This window comes from Leuresthes tenuis, unplaced genomic scaffold (assembly GCF_036924035.1).
Source record: "Leuresthes tenuis unplaced genomic scaffold, fLeuTen1.0.hap1 SCAF_2, whole genome shotgun sequence".
Classification (NCBI taxonomy): Eukaryota; Metazoa; Chordata; class Actinopteri; order Atheriniformes; family Atherinopsidae; genus Leuresthes; species Leuresthes tenuis.
Genome location: NW_027325356.1, coordinates 29,055,422 through 29,072,151, shown reverse-complemented (window position 1 = coordinate 29,072,151; position 16,730 = coordinate 29,055,422). Strand labels below are relative to the sequence as shown.

At 42.9% G+C, this 16,730-nt stretch overlaps 6 non-coding genes across 6 annotated transcripts; all 6 read left to right on the top strand.

Moving 5' to 3' along the window:
- The first annotated feature begins 2,426 nt into the window (after nt 1-2,426).
- Nucleotides 2,427-2,609, top strand: LOC140302703 (U2 spliceosomal RNA). Its single transcript, XR_011915147.1, has one exon. It is a non-coding gene; the product is annotated as a U2 spliceosomal RNA (small nuclear RNA).
- Nucleotides 2,610-3,020: 411 nt separating this feature from the next.
- Nucleotides 3,021-3,133, top strand: LOC140302637 (U5 spliceosomal RNA). The gene has a single exon (XR_011915089.1). It is a non-coding gene; the product is annotated as a U5 spliceosomal RNA (small nuclear RNA).
- Nucleotides 3,134-5,333: 2,200 nt separating this feature from the next.
- LOC140302702 (U2 spliceosomal RNA) lies at nt 5,334-5,516 on the top strand. Its single transcript, XR_011915146.1, has one exon. It is a non-coding gene; the product is annotated as a U2 spliceosomal RNA (small nuclear RNA).
- Nucleotides 5,517-5,927: 411 nt separating this feature from the next.
- On the top strand, nt 5,928-6,040 carry LOC140302636 (U5 spliceosomal RNA). Its single transcript, XR_011915088.1, has one exon. It is a non-coding gene; the product is annotated as a U5 spliceosomal RNA (small nuclear RNA).
- Nucleotides 6,041-8,240: 2,200 nt separating this feature from the next.
- Nucleotides 8,241-8,423, top strand: LOC140302701 (U2 spliceosomal RNA). The gene has a single exon (XR_011915145.1). It is a non-coding gene; the product is annotated as a U2 spliceosomal RNA (small nuclear RNA).
- Nucleotides 8,424-8,834: 411 nt separating this feature from the next.
- On the top strand, nt 8,835-8,947 carry LOC140302598 (U5 spliceosomal RNA). The gene has a single exon (XR_011915052.1). It is a non-coding gene; the product is annotated as a U5 spliceosomal RNA (small nuclear RNA).
- The last annotated feature ends 7,783 nt before the right edge of the window (nt 8,948-16,730 follow it).

Genomic DNA, 16,730 nt, shown 5'->3' with positions numbered 1-16,730 from the left:
ATTCCTTCACTCAAACCAAGTGGAAACTGCTTTGTCCTTCATATTTATCAATGTCTGGATCGATTTCAACAAAGAAAAACGTTGAGGACATTCACACCTACTTGCAGTCGAACAGCTCTGCTCCCGCTTTTGATTATGTTTGGTTGGATATTCGAACATTTTCTTAACTGCTTTTTACAAACTTTGGTCGGACATTCACACCTTCTTGCAGCCGAACACCTCCGCTTCCGCTTTTGATGGTATATATTCGGGCATTCGAACCTTTTCTTACCCGTTTTTTGCAAACTATGGTCGGCCATTCACAGCTTCCTCTCCACCATACTTGTATGGTGGGATATTCACACCCACTTTTTTTCACCGCATTTCATAGATTATGGTTGGAAATTCTCAACCACTCTCATCCGTAGACCTCTCCTCCCGCTTTTGTTAATATATTTGAACTTTAGTTGGACATTCACACCTTCTTGCAGCTGAACCACCTCCGCTTCCCTGTTTTGATCATGTATGGTCTGGCAATACTACCTTTTCTCACCCGTTTGTGAGTAATTATGGCTGGACATTCACACCTACTTGCAGCCGAACACCACCTCTCTCGCTTTTGATGATGGATGGACCGGCATTCTTACCTTTTCTAACACATTTTTCAACAATTATGGTCGGAGATTCACACCTTCTCACAGCCGAACAACTCCGCTCCCGCATTTGATGGTGTATAGTCAGGAATTCTCACCCTTTCTCATCAGCTTTTTGCAATTTATGATCTGACATTCACACCTACTTGCAGTCGAACAGCTCTGCTCCCGCTTTTGATTATGTTTGGTTGGATATTCGAACCTTTTCTTAACTGCTTTTTACAACCTTTGGTCGGACGTTCACACCTTCTTGCAGCCGAACACCTCCGCTTCCGCTTTTGATGGTGTATATTCGGGCATACGAACGTTTTCTTACCCGCTTTTTACAAACCATGGTCGGACTTTCACACCTTCTCTTAGCTGAACAACTCCGCTCCCTCTTTTAATTGTGTACAGTCGGGTATTTTAACCTTTTCTTACCCGCTTTTTACCAACTATGGTCGGACATTCACACCTTCTTACAGCGGAACACCTCCGCTCCCTCTTTTGATGGTGTATGTTCGGGCATTGGCACCTTTTCTTACCCGCTTTTTACAAACTATGCTCGGACATTCAAACCTTCTTGCAGCTGAACACCTCCACTCCTGCTTATGATCATGTGCGGTTTGATTTTCGAAAAATTTCTTTAATTTTCTCTAGCAATTATTGAAGGACATTCAGACCTTCTTGCAGCTGAACACCTCCACTCCCTCTTTTGATCATACATTGTCGGGCATTCGCACCTTATCTTACCCGCTTTTTACAAACTTTAGTCGAACATTCACACCTTTTTGCAGCTGAACCACCTCCGCTCCCTGTTTTGATCATGTATGGTCTGGCAATACTACCTTTTCTTACCCATTTGTGAGTAATTATGGCTGGACATTCCCACCTACTTGCAGCCGAACACCACCTCTCCCGCTTTTGATGATGTATCGACCGGCATTCTTACCTTTTATAATACATTTTTCAGCAATTATGGTCGGAGATTCACACCTACTCACAGCCGAACAACTCCGCTCCCGCATTTGATGATGTATAGTCAGGCATTCTCACCCTTTCTCATCAGCTTTTTGCAAATTATGATCTGACATTCACACCTACTTACAGTTGAACAGCTCTGCTCCCGCTTATGATTATGTTTGGATGGATATTCAAACCTTTTCTTAACTGCTTTTTAGAAACTTTGGTTGGGCGTTCACACCTTCTTGCAGCCGAACACCTCCGCTTCCGCATTTCATGGTGTATAGTCGGGCATTCTCACCCTTTCTCATCAGCTTTTTACAAATTATGGTCGGACATTCACACCTACTTGCAGCCGAATACTTCCGCTCCACCTTTTAGTGATGTATGGTTGGCATTTGCACCTTTTCTTACCTTCTTTTTATACTGATTGCTGAAGATTAAGTTGTTCTTTCTAAAACTACAAAATTTTTTTAATTGTTCAAACTCGATTTGAAGTGGATAAATAAGGAGGACAAACGGTTTTAAGTCAGGCTGATAGAAGGAATTAATTTTATAGCAAAATCTGTATTTCGTCATATGTCGAGAGATGCTTATTGCTGAAGAAGTTTTTTCTCATTCTACAAAGTACAACGTTGTATCAGTTAAGTCTGGCCTGGGTAAAACACTGATGGGTATTTCTGACATGCAATCATGAGGCTTTCCATCTGTGGGGTAGGTAGCAGTGTGGATGGATTAAGTGTAGCACATCTCTCGACAACAAGGTGTGGCTGTGAAAGAAGAACAGTTATGTAGGAGAGATGTCTGGTAAAGATATTTTGTTAAGTAACCATATCACAGCCACTGTATGAGGTACCTTAAGTGTTAATGGGTGAAATAACACCATAAAGACTCAGTTTAATATCTGATATGTCCTCTATACGAGGACTACATATTAAATGGATTTTTAGCAATAGGAGTTGAAAAAGGAGCTTGCTCCGTTCACTCCAAGCATCGACCCGGTACTGCAGTGCCACTGGGAACGGTGCGCTCTTCTCTGCTCTTGTGCAAAAGCAAACAGCGGTGCAGGATGGAAGTTTCAGGGAGCCCAAGATGAAACTTTCTTTTAATCTGCTGAGAAAAGAGAGTGAATGCGAAGTGGACTTTAACACGACTCTGGGAGCGAGCCGATTGCGGGCTAACCGGGAGAATTGCTTGAAAGAAACGCGACACCGAATGAGCGGTCAGAACAAAGCCTCAATACGGTGTTCCCGTGGTGTTTGTGGCTGCCTTGTCTTTTGCACAGAGTAAAAGACAAGGCAGCCATCGAATAGGGCCCGATTGTTCCTACTTGGTCAGCCGAGGAGCAAGGGGGGGGAGCAAGCGTCTCAACCAAGCAAAGCTCACCATGGGGAAGGTGGCTATGCCAACTAGCCTGATGCCCTGCTCCCGCAGTGATGGATAATCGTACTCTGGTTTCTCTTCATAACGTACAAGTCTTTCGCCTTTTACTAAACATTTCCGTGGAGAGCAGCACTAATGAGTTGTTTCTAATTTTGGCAGGCTTTACCTTTGCGGGTGAAGCCCTTTCTGTCTGTGAAAAAGAAATCTTGTTACTGTGCAGAGTGACTTCTCTGAGTAGAGTTGCCTTACTTGTTGCGACTGTGCCGATGTTGCTTGATTGGTGCTCGCTGGAGCGTGCGGGAGTGCAAAGTTATGCTATTTAAGGGCTGAAGAGTGCTCAGTGCAGCGGGTGGGCGGAGGTGCAAAGTGACACTCTGGCCACCTATGGCCATAAAAAGAACACCGCTACAAGTGCGCATTGTGCCAGGAAGGGCCCTCGGACGTGAACCAGTGGACAGTTATTGCTTCTCTGCCTTCTGCTATTGCTTGGACCTTTTTTTCGTGTGACTCCGGCTCCTTCGTCCGAGTGAGCACAGAGGCGATGCTTCTTTGTGGCTGCGTCCTTGGCCTGCAGCCTCTTGGGCTGTTGCTACTGCCATCTGGATCACAGCCACGGGGGGAATCTGCTTGTGCCTTCTTACCAGCAAGTTTCTTGAGGTCCATATGGCGTCTTTGATGGCGGCCAGGGTGAGCCACCTTTTGACAAATGAGATTAACCAAGTTAAAATTGCTTTGTCCTTCATATTTATCAATGTCTAGATCGACTTCAACAAAGAAAAACATTGTATTTTGCAGTAGAAGAAAGTGCAACACTGAAGGACGAGGAATCCGAGAATAAGCTTCTTTTCATACGTTCTGCACGATTTGGGATTTTATGTATAAAATGAATTCCTTCACTCAAACCAAGTGGAAACTGCTTTGTCCTTCATATTTATCAATGTCTAGATCGATTTCAACAAAGAAAAACGTTGAGGACATTCACACCTACTTGCAGTCGAACAGCTCTGCTCCCGCTTTTGATTATGTTTGGTTGGATATTCGAACCTTTTCTTAACTGCTTTTTACAAACTTTGGTCGGACATTCACACCTTCTTGCAGCCGAACACCTCCGCTTCCGCTTTTGATGGTATATATTCGGGCATTCGAACCTTTTCTTACCCGTTTTTTGCAAACTATGGTCGGCCATTCACAGCTTCCTCTCCACCATACTTGTATGGTGGGATATTCACACCCACTTTTTTTCACCGCATTTCATAGATTATGGTTGGAAATTCTCAACCACTCTCATCCGTAGACCTCTCCTCCCGCTTTTGTTAATATATTTGAACTTTAGTTGGACATTCACACCTTCTTGCAGCTGAACCACCTCCTCTTCCCTGTTTTGATCATGTATGGTCTGGCAATACTACCTTTTCTCACCCGTTTGTGAGTAATTATGGCTGGACATTCCCACCTACTTGCAGCCGAACACCACCTCTCCCGCTTTTGATGATGTATCGACCGGCATTCTTACCTTTTATAATACATTTTTCAGCAATTATGGTCGGAGATTCACACCTACTCACAGCCGAACAACTCCGCTCCCGCATTTGATGATGTATAGTCGGGCATTCTCACCCTTTCTCATCAGCTTTTTGCAAATTATGATCTGACATTCACACCTACTTACAGTCGAACAGCTCTGCTCCCGCTTATGATTATGTTTGGATGGATATTCAAACCTTTTCTTAACTGCTTTTTAGAAACTTTGGTCGGGCGTTCACACCTTCTTGCAGCCGAACACCTCCGCTTCCGCATTTCATGGTGTATAGTCGGGCATTCTCACCCTTTCTCATCAGCTTTTTACAAATTATGGTCGGACATTCACACCTACTTGCAGCCGAATACTTCCGCTCCACCTTTTAGTGATGTATGGTTGGCATTTGCACCTTATCTTACCTTCTTTTTATACTGATTGCTGAAGATTAAGTTGTTCTTTCTAAAACTACAAAATTTTTTTAATTGTTCAAACTCGATTTGAAGTGGATAAATAAGGAGGACAAACGGTTTTAAGTCAGGCTGATAGAAGGAATTAATTTTATAGCAAAATCTGTATTTCGTCATATGTCGAGAGATGCTTATTGCTGAAGAAGTTTTTTCTCATTCTACAAAGTACAACGTTGTATCAGTTAAGTCTGGCCTGGGTAAAACACTGATGGGTATTTCTGACATGCAATCATGAGGCTTTCCATCTGTGGGGTAGGTAGCAGTGTGGATGGATTAAGTGTAGCACATCTCTCGACAACAAGGTGTGGCTGTGAAAGAAGAACAGTTATGTAGGAGAGATGTCTGGTAAAGATATTTTGTTAAGTAACCATATCACAGCCACTGTATGAGGTACCTTAAGTGTTAATGGGTGAAATAACACCATAAAGACTCAGTTTAATATCTGATATGTCCTCTATACGAGGACTACATATTAAATGGATTTTTAGCAATAGGAGTTGAAAAAGGAGCTTGCTCCGTTCACTCCAAGCATCGACCCGGTACTGCAGTGCCACTGGGAACGGTGCGCTCTTCTCTGCTCTTGTGCAAAAGCAAACAGCGGTGCAGGATGGAAGTTTCAGGGAGCCCAAGATGAAACTTTCTTTTAATCTGCTGAGAAAAGAGAGTGAATGCGAAGTGGACTTTAACACGACTCTGGGAGCGAGCCGATTGCGGGCTAACCGGGAGAATTGCTTGAAAGAAACGCGACACCGAATGAGCGGTCAGAACAAAGCCTCAATACGGTGTTCCCGTGGTGTTTGTGGCTGCCTTGTCTTTTGCACAGAGTAAAAGACAAGGCAGCCATCGAATAGGGCCCGATTGTTCCTACTTGGTCAGCCGAGGAGCAAGGGGGGGGAGCAAGCGTCTCAACCAAGCAAAGCTCACCATGGGGAAGGTGGCTATGCCAACTAGCCTGATGCCCTGCTCCCGCAGTGATGGATAATCGTACTCTGGTTTCTCTTCATAACGTACAAGTCTTTCGCCTTTTACTAAACATTTCCGTGGAGAGCAGCACTAATGAGTTGTTTCTAATTTTGGCAGGCTTTACCTTTGCGGGTGAAGCCCTTTCTGTCTGTGAAAAAGAAATCTTGTTACTGTGCAGAGTGACTTCTCTGAGTAGAGTTGCCTTACTTGTTGCGACTGTGCCGATGTTGCTTGATTGGTGCTCGCTGGAGCGTGCGGGAGTGCAAAGTTATGCTATTTAAGGGCTGAAGAGTGCTCAGTGCAGCGGGTGGGCGGAGGTGCAAAGTGACACTCTGGCCACCTATGGCCATAAAAAGAACACCGCTACAAGTGCGCATTGTGCCAGGAAGGGCCCTCGGACGTGAACCAGTGGACAGTTATTGCTTCTCTGCCTTCTGCTATTGCTTGGACCTTTTTTTCGTGTGACTCCGGCTCCTTCGTCCGAGTGAGCACAGAGGCGATGCTTCTTTGTGGCTGCGTCCTTGGCCTGCAGCCTCTTGGGCTGTTGCTACTGCCATCTGGATCACAGCCACGGGGGGAATCTGCTTGTGCCTTCTTACCAGCAAGTTTCTTGAGGTCCATATGGCGTCTTTGATGGCGGCCAGGGTGAGCCACCTTTTGACAAATGAGATTAACCAAGTTAAAATTGCTTTGTCCTTCATATTTATCAATGTCTAGATCGACTTCAACAAAGAAAAACATTGTATTTTGCAGTAGAAGAAAGTGCAACACTGAAGGACGAGGAATCCGAGAATAAGCTTCTTTTCATACGTTCTGCACGATTTGGGATTTTATGTATAAAATGAATTCCTTCACTCAAACCAAGTGGAAACTGCTTTGTCCTTCATATTTATCAATGTCTAGATCGATTTCAACAAAGAAAAACGTTGAGGACATTCACACCTACTTGCAGTTGAACAGCTCTGCTCCCGCTTTTGATTATGTTTGGTTGGATATTCGAACCTTTTCTTAACTGCTTTTTACAAACTTTGGTCGGACATTCACACCTTCTTGCAGCCGAACACCTCCGCTTCCGCTTTTGATGGTATATATTCGGGCATTCGAACCTTTTCTTACCCGTTTTTTGCAAACTATGGTCGGCCATTCACAGCTTCCTCTCCACCATACTTGTATGGTGGGATATTCACACCCACTTTTTTTCACCGCATTTCATAGATTATGGTTGGAAATTCTCAACCACTCTCATCCGTAGACCTCTCCTCCCGCTTTTGTTAATATATTTGAACTTTAGTTGGACATTCACACCTTCTTGCAGCTGAACCACCTCCTCTTCCCTGTTTTGATCATGTATGGTCTGGCAATACTACCTTTTCTCACCCGTTTGTGAGTAATTATGGCTGGACATTCCCACCTACTTGCAGCCGAACACCACCTCTCCCGCTTTTGATGATGTATCGACCGGCATTCTTACCTTTTATAATACATTTTTCAGCAATTATGGTCGGAGATTCACACCTACTCACAGCCGAACAACTCCGCTCCCGCATTTGATGATGTATAGTCGGGCATTCTCACCCTTTCTCATCAGCTTTTTGCAAATTATGATCTGACATTCACACCTACTTACAGTCGAACAGCTCTGCTCCCGCTTATGATTATGTTTGGATGGATATTCAAACCTTTTCTTAACTGCTTTTTAGAAACTTTGGTCGGGCGTTCACACCTTCTTGCAGCCGAACACCTCCGCTTCCGCATTTCATGGTGTATAGTCGGGCATTCTCACCCTTTCTCATCAGCTTTTTACAAATTATGGTCGGACATTCACACCTACTTGCAGCCGAATACTTCCGCTCCACCTTTTAGTGATGTATGGTTGGCATTTGCACCTTATCTTACCTTCTTTTTATACTGATTGCTGAAGATTAAGTTGTTCTTTCTAAAACTACAAAATTTTTTTAATTGTTCAAACTCGATTTGAAGTGGATAAATAAGGAGGACAAACGGTTTTAAGTCAGGCTGATAGAAGGAATTAATTTTATAGCAAAATCTGTATTTCGTCATATGTCGAGAGATGCTTATTGCTGAAGAAGTTTTTTCTCATTCTACAAAGTACAACGTTGTATCAGTTAAGTCTGGCCTGGGTAAAACACTGATGGGTATTTCTGACATGCAATCATGAGGCTTTCCATCTGTGGGGTAGGTAGCAGTGTGGATGGATTAAGTGTAGCACATCTCTCGACAACAAGGTGTGGCTGTGAAAGAAGAACAGTTATGTAGGAGAGATGTCTGGTAAAGATATTTTGTTAAGTAACCATATCACAGCCACTGTATGAGGTACCTTAAGTGTTAATGGGTGAAATAACACCATAAAGACTCAGTTTAATATCTGATATGTCCTCTATACGAGGACTACATATTAAATGGATTTTTAGCAATAGGAGTTGAAAAAGGAGCTTGCTCCGTTCACTCCAAGCATCGACCCGGTACTGCAGTGCCACTGGGAACGGTGCGCTCTTCTCTGCTCTTGTGCAAAAGCAAACAGCGGTGCAGGATGGAAGTTTCAGGGAGCCCAAGATGAAACTTTCTTTTAATCTGCTGAGAAAAGAGAGTGAATGCGAAGTGGACTTTAACACGAATCTGGGAGCGAGCCAATTGCGGGCTAACCGGGAGAATTGCTTGAAAGAAACGCGACACCGAATGAGCGGTCAGAACAAAGCCTCAATACGGTGTTCCCGTGGTGTTTGTGGCTGCCTTGTCTTTTGCACAGAGTAAAAGACAAGGCAGCCATCGAATAGGGCCCGATTGTTCCTACTTGGTCAGCTGAGGAGAAAGGGGGGGGAGCAAGCATCTCAACCAAGCAAAGCCTACCATGGGGAAGGTGGCTATGCCAACTAGCCTGATGCCCTGCTCCCGCAGTGATGGATAATCGTACTCTGGTTTCTCTTCATAACGTACAAGTCTTTCGCCTTTTACTAAACACTTCCGTGGAGAGCAGCACTAATGAGTTGTTTCTAATTTTGGCAGGCTTTACCTTTGCGGGTGAAGCCCTTTCTGTCTGTGAAAAAGAAATCTTGTTACTGTGCAGAGTGACTTCTCTGAGTAGAGTTGCCTTACTTGTTGCGACTGTGCCGATGTTGCTTGAATGGTGCTCGCTGGAGCGTGCGGGAGTGCAAAGTTATGCCATTTAAGGGCTGAAGAGTGCTCAGTGCAGCGGGTGGGCGGAGGTGCAAAGTGACACTCTGGCCACCTATGGCCATAAAAAGAACAATGCTACAAGTGCGCATTGTGCCAGGAAGGGCCCTCGGACGTGAACCAGTGGACAGTTATTGCTTCTCTGCCTTCTGCTATTGCTTGGACCTTTTTTTCGTGTGACTCCGGCTCCCTCGTCCGAGTGAGCACAGAGGCGATGCTTCTTTGTGGCTGCGTCCTTGGCCTGCAGCCTCTTGGGCTGTTGCTACTGCCATCTGGATCACAGCCACGGGGGGAATCTGCTTGTGCCTTCTTACCAGCAAGTTTCTTGAGGTCCATATGGCGTCTTTGATGGCGGCCAGGGTGAGCCACCTTTTGACAAATTCCTCTTTCCTGAGGTTCTGATTTTGACTCACCCCATAAAGCACCAGTTGTGCTGACAGGACCTCTCTTGCTGGTAAGTACGGGAAATTTAAGGAGTCGGCTGTTGCCCACAAGTCCACAGCAGCACTGCACTCCCAGAAGAAATGCCTCACCGTCTCAGGCGCGCCACAACCTGGACGGGGGCAGGTGGCCGTCGCCGACATACCCCTGGAGTGCATGACCTGACTGGGAGAATCTCGTGAGCCACCATCCATGACAAATCCCAAAGTCTGTTCAGAAGAGCTGAAAGGTTCACACTGCGCCAAACTGTTGAGGGCTCGCCAAGAGTGAGCCCAAGCACTGGACTCACTGGGGCCTGCTCCTGCACAACAGAGAGCAAAGATCGATGGCACGTTAAAACTTGTACATCTTCTTGTTCTAAATTAAAATGGTTTAAAATTGTCTTTATAAAAGCATAACTTTTTGTTAGATTAAAAGACACAGGTACTTTCAGGTCTGATGGTAAAAGTCGTAATCTTCTCATGTAGGCCCCCATCCATAATCTTGCCATTGCAGCTGCCGCTGGGTTTTTGGATGGGTTAATTGCACACTTTAATTGGACAGAGGTAAAGAGACTTCCTAAAAACAAATACAGATCTGGTACTGCTTTCCCTCCCTTCACTTTTGGCTTCTTCAGTACTTCCCTCCTCAACCTTTCCCATTTGGAGTTCCATAAAAAATAAAAGATGGATCGTTCCAGGTCTAAAATAATTTATTTTTAGAATAAGTAAATGAATAAAGTTTTGTCTAGCAGGTCAAATATGTGCAAAATACAATCAACAGGGCAATCTAAGACCAAAACGAAGATAATTCCCTAAGCCAGTGTATCTTTTTCAACATATTTGTTTGGATTTCATTATTTCATTATTGTGTAGATTTCATTGAACTAAATTAATGTTAAGGGAAACGATTCTGCTCAGTGACAACAGAGGTTTTTACCAAATGGACTGAAATATTTCCATGTGCACAAGCCGATGCACTCTCAGTAGCAAAAGCACGGGTAAAATAAATCATTTCTAGATTTGAAATTCCTGAAAAGATCTTCAGTGATAATTTGACACACTGTGTAAACAACGTCATCTCACTGATGGCAAAGAACTTAAAATAGACCTTAGAAACGACTGTGCATATCATCCACAATCAGCAGGTTTCGTGGAGAGACACAATGGAATAATTAAGTCAAGACTGAAAAAAATCATGGAAGAAATGGGAAATATTGGGTTTACTGTTTACCATCCTAAAAATGCATCCTCCAACTAGCACAAGATGAACTCCATTTGAGAAAAGGTATGGAAGACCATTTGTACTCCCACAGTCAAAACACAGTCATCAACTGACATGATGAAGAAAAAAAGAAAAAGAGAAGAAACCTTAGCAGTATACAAATATTAACAAGTAGAGAGATCTCTTCTGTTTAGTCTGTTCCAGGTGAACCGGTGAAGGAATCTCTGAAGACAGTAAAACCCGGGGACTGGATCATCATCAAAGTGATAAAGAAAAAGAACTGGTCCAGCCCAATGGGGGGAAGGTCCATTTCAGGTACTACTTACATCACCCACAGCAGCTGAAGGACTTCTTGGATTCACTTATCACATTGTACCACGACCTTCAGAAGTAGGGAAAGATTATTTACCCACCACTGTTTTCTGAGGCAAAAGTCTGACTACAAAGGGGAATTCTCTCAACAGGAGGGGGTTCATCTCAACCTCAGTGAAGAAAACAACGGCTAACATGAGAACATAGGGTGTGACTAAAATAACCATACAGAGTACCACCACTGTCCCCTTGACATAGAAAGTGCCACACTAGTAATAACATTTATTTAAACTTGGAGATAAATGGAGAAAATAATCTCATATACAATAGCTGAGACAAAAAAAAACAAAAAACTTTTGAAGACACGATTAAAACAACATTTAGAACATACAATAAGCTTAAAAGGAGTGACAAAGCTGCGACTGCGAAGGCATAGAAGTCTAATTAAAAACAGGAGCAGTAGGACAGACTTTTCTGAAATCTGAGTAAGCTCTGGGAATAAAATTTAGATAATGATCAGACTTGGCCTTTCTTATTTCTGCTGTACCTTTATTTCTAAGCTTCCTAAAAGCAAGGCAATGACCCGGGTCCCTCATATGCCCAGCTAGCATCCAAGGTTTATTTATTTTTTAAGTAAAGAAGACAGTTCTGACGAAAGCCAGGGACTAGACCTGTTCTAAGTTCTATACTTTTTAAAAGGGGCGTGTTTATCAACTATGGAATTAGAAGATTTACAAAAATGGTCAAGTGCTAGATCTTCATCTGGGATTTTAACAGTGTCATGAGTATAACTATTCAACAGATCAGTTAAAAAAAAATCCTGCTCATGGAGATGTTTCAGGATCTGGATACCAAGCGTGGACCTAATGTTTTCATTTTTGCAATTCTGATACAGGCTATTGAGCAGTGATAACTAACACCAAGTTCAGATACTGCAGATTTTCTACCTTTGATTTGTTAAGATTGAGCCAATCAGGGACAACCTTGAAGGATCTCTTAAGATTGGTTTTGTAGGATCAGTAATTACCTGAGAAAGGTTGATATTGGTACACACCTTTTTTAAATGATCAGAGGCAGAGTTCAACTTGTTTAAATTAAAATTGCCACACAGAGATTGGGTTTAGGCCACATGCACACAGAATGACATCAACAAATATAAGAAATATTAAACATTTACACATAGATTTTTGAATACATGTAGAGGAATGATACTTTGAAATGTGCTCATTGCGGAGTTATGATGAGTTGAGTAATGAACTATTCTGGGAAAGAGGTTCTATTCCCAGCATCATGATGGACACTCCTGATATAGAAGGTTTCGCTAACGCATTGGAATTGTTGTACTATTTTCATATGCATGTGCAATGAAGAATTGCTTGCTGCTGATAAATGCAAAGAAGAACAGCTTACACATAGATGCTCACATATAGGCTGCTGAATGCAACGAAGACCTGCTTATCCAGTAAAGTTCAATGTCAATGTGTAATATTCAATTAGGATTTGCAAAACAGTGAAGTTAAACAATGAATGGGTCCATAGTCGGTATGACAAGACTAAAGGAATATTTACCTGGGTGTACGTTCAAACAGAGATGAGAAAATTGCGATAAATAATTGTTTGTTTGTTTGTTAGTATGTATATGAATGTTATGTGTATAAACTGTGTTGAGTTGTAGTTACTCAGTAGTGTCTCAGTGAAACAACCGACGGGGGAAGCCTTGCGGTGACAACAAAAGCAGTGTTTTACTGATCAGTCAAGTTGCTCCAGTGTACTCCATACAAACTGGTTGGTTACTGAAGGGATAGAAAATGGGGAATACTTGTTTTAAAGCAAACAAGGAATTAGATGGGAAAAATACATGTTTTAACGGGACCCAGACAATATTAAATACTCAGACAGATGGGAGAAGAAGTGTAGTTTTGTAGGAAATCACAAAATTATTACATAAAATTAGTGAAATCAATTGAAGAATGCCTTTCTGAAGAGCTGTTTACCACAGATGAGCAGCTTTGCGACCAAGCACATTGTAGATCGCTTTACTGCCAAAATGATCTAATTTAATGGATTGGTTTAGACATGCATAACAGCATTTTAAGAACAAAGAGAGAAACAAAAAGGGACAACGCTTCATGGTGGAAGGTGATGTATAAATAACTGTGTATATGATGAAGGAGAGACCATTTGAGCACCACAGCCATTTCGCAGCACAGGGACAGCAGTCCAAGTTAAAGGATCTCCCACGTGGTATCACCTGTCACACTGTGTCAAGGCATCAAAAGAAGAAAAAATCACCAAACTCAAGGACAAAGAGACGAAGACTCCGGTGAACGAAGAGAGAGGACTGACAAACCAGAAATACAAAAGGATGCTCGATATCAAGATCCAAAAGAAGAGGCTAACAATGCCACGAACACTTACGATGCTGGGAATGATGCCAGCAATGAACAGAGAAGAAGATTCAGTGTCATCAATCTGCAACACGTGCCTCTAATGAGGGGGTGAATATAGAATCCTCAACGATTACAACGTCTCTGGGAACTGTGACAACAACAAGGTTTAAACCATTTTGATATATATTGTAACCTATTGGCAAAGGACTAGTGCTGAAAATGAGGTAAATCTAATCCACCACTGTCCTTGGTCTTCTGTAGGGTTTTTAAACTAAGGGTTTGTTTTTCCACAGAAATTTGGAGATGCATGAATCTAGTGACTTAAACCAAGTAGCAGATGGTTTTATGGGGATCATTGAGAACAAATAGTTAACTTTTGGTAGTATCATCATTTTAATGGTTGTAACTCTCCCCATAAGTGATATAGGTAAGGACTTCCAACGAGAGAGCTCGTCCTCTATTCTCTTTAATAATTGCACATAATTTAGCTTTGTTAGCTCTGAGAGCCTGGAGGAAATGTTTATGCCTAAATATCTAATATTTCCCGACTGTAAAGTGATCGCAGGTATATTCTGGACCCTACAGTTAATGGGCAGAACTGTGGTCTTAGACCAGTTGATAGAGTAGTCACAAAGTGCAGAGAATTTATTTATGAGTGTGATCGTGTGAGTGAGAGACATCTGTGAGTTCTGAAGGAAAAGTAATACATCATCAGCATAAAGACTTATTTTATGCTCAATATTTTGGGGTTGGATGCCTTTAATATTTCTATCTTGTCTGATAGCAGCTGCTAAAGGTTTGATGAAAATAGCAAAAAGTGAGGGAGAAAGTTGGTAACCCTGTCTTGTACCTCTCTGCAGACTGAAGCTTGGAGAAGTTTGATCATTTGTCCTGACACTTGCATTTGGGGAGCTATATAATATCCTTATCCAGTTGATGAAGTGTGACACAAACCCGAATTTGTTTAATGTTGCGAATAAAAATTTCCAGTTCACTCCATCAAATGCTTTTTCTGCATCTAGAGAGGCGATTATGGTTTCCAAGTTGTTGATGGTAGAATAGTCTATGAGAAAAAGCGGGTGAGAAAAGGTGCGAATGTCCAACCATACATGATCAAAAGCAGGAGTTGATGTGTTCGGCTACAAGAAGGTTTGAATGCCCGACCATAGTTTGTAAAAAGCGGGTAAGAAAAGGTTCAAATGCCCGAACATACACCATCAAAAGAGGGAGCGGAGGTGTTCCGCTGTAAGAAGGTGTGAATGTCTGACCGTAGATGGTAAAAAGCGGGTAAGAAAAGGTTAAAATATCCGACTGTACACAATCAATAGCGGGAGAGGAGTTTTTCGGCTAAAAGAAGGTGTGAAAGTCCGACCATGGTTTGTAAAAAGCGGGTAAGAAAAGGTTTGAATGCCCGAATATACACCATCAAAAGCGGAAGCGGAGGTGTTCGGCTGCAAGAAGGTGTGAACGTCCGACCAAAGTTTGTAAAACGCAGTTAAGAAAAGGTTCGAATATCCAACCAAACATAATCAAAAGCGGGAGCAGAGCTGTTCAACTGCAAGTAGGTGTGAATGTCAGATCATAATTTGCAAAAAGCTGATGAGAAAGGGTGAGAATGCCCGACTATACACCATCAAATGCGGGAGCGGAGTTGTTCGGCTGTGAGTAGGTGTGAATCTCCGACCATAATTGCTGAAAAATGTGTTATAAAAGGTAAGAATGCCGGTCCACACATCATCAAAAGCGAGAGAGGTGGTGTTCGGCTGCAAGTAGGTGTGAATGTCCGACTAAAGTTCAAATATATTAACAAAAGCGGGAGGAGAGGTCTTCGGATGAGAGTGGTTGAGAATTTCCAACCATAATCTATAAAATGCGGGGGAAAAAAAAGTGTGATAGAACACTAAAAGGTGGAGCGGAAGTGTTCGGCTGCAAGAAGGTGTGAATGTCCGACTATATTTGGTGAAAAGCAGGTGAAGCAAGGTCTGAATGCCCAACCTTACATCATCAAAAGCGAGATCAGAGGTGTTTGGCTGCAAGAAGGCCATAGTTTTGCCATAAGCGGGTAAGGTGCGAATGACCGACTAAATATAAACAAAAGTGGGGGCGGAGGACTTCGGATGCAAGTGGGTGTGAATATCTCACCATACAAGTATGGTGGAGAGGAAGCTGTGAATGGCCGACCATAGTTTGCGAAAAGCGGGTGAGAAAAGGTGCAAATGTCCAACCATACATGATCAAAACAGGTAGCGGAGGTGTTTTGTTGCGACAAGGTGTGAATGTCCACCCATAATTAATGAAAAGCGGGCAACAAGTAGGTTCGAATGCCCAACCATACATCATCAAAAGCAGGAGTGGATGTGTTCGGCTACAAGAAGGTTTGAATGTCCGAGCATAGTTCGTAAAAAGCGGGTAAGAAAAGATTCGAATGCCCGAACGTACACCATCAAAAGAGGGAGCGGGGGTGTTCCGCTGTAAGAGGGTGTGAATGTCCGACCATAGTTGGTAAAAAGCGGGTAAGAAAATGTTAAAATACCCGACTGTACACAATCAAAAGAGGCAGCGGAGTTGTTCAGCTAAGAGAAGGTGTGAATGTCCGACCATGGTTTGTAAAAAGCGGGTAAGAAAAGGTTCGAATGCCCGAACGTACACCATCAAAAGAGGGAGCGGAGGTGTTCCGCTGTAAGAGGGTGTGAATGTCCGACCATAGTTGGTAAAAAGCGGGTAAGAAAATGTTAAAATACCCGACTGTACACAATCAAAAGAGGCAGCGGAGTTGTTCAGCTAAGAGAAGGTGTGAATGTCCGACCATGGTTTGTAAAAAGCGGGTAAGAAAAGGTTCGTATGCCCGAATATACACCATCAAAAACGGAAGCGGAGGTGTTCAGCTTCAAGAAGGTGTGAACGTCCGACCAAAGGTTGTAAAAAGCAGTTAAGAAAAGGTTCGAATATCCAACCAAACATAATCAAAAGCGGGAGCAGAGCTGTTCGACTGCAAGTAGGTGTGAATGTAAGATCATAATTTGCAAAAAGCTGATGAGAAAAGGTGAGAATTCCTGACTATACACCATCAAATGCGGGAGCGGAGTTGTTCGGCTGTGAGAAGGTGTGAATCTCCGACCATAATTGTTGAAAAATGTGTTAGAAAAGGTAAGAATGCCGGTCCATCCATCATCAAAAGCGATAGAGGTGGTGTTCAGCTGCAAGTAGGTGTGAATGTCCAGCCATAATTACTCACAAACGGGTGAGAAAAGGTAGTATTGCCAGATCATACATGATCAAAACAGGG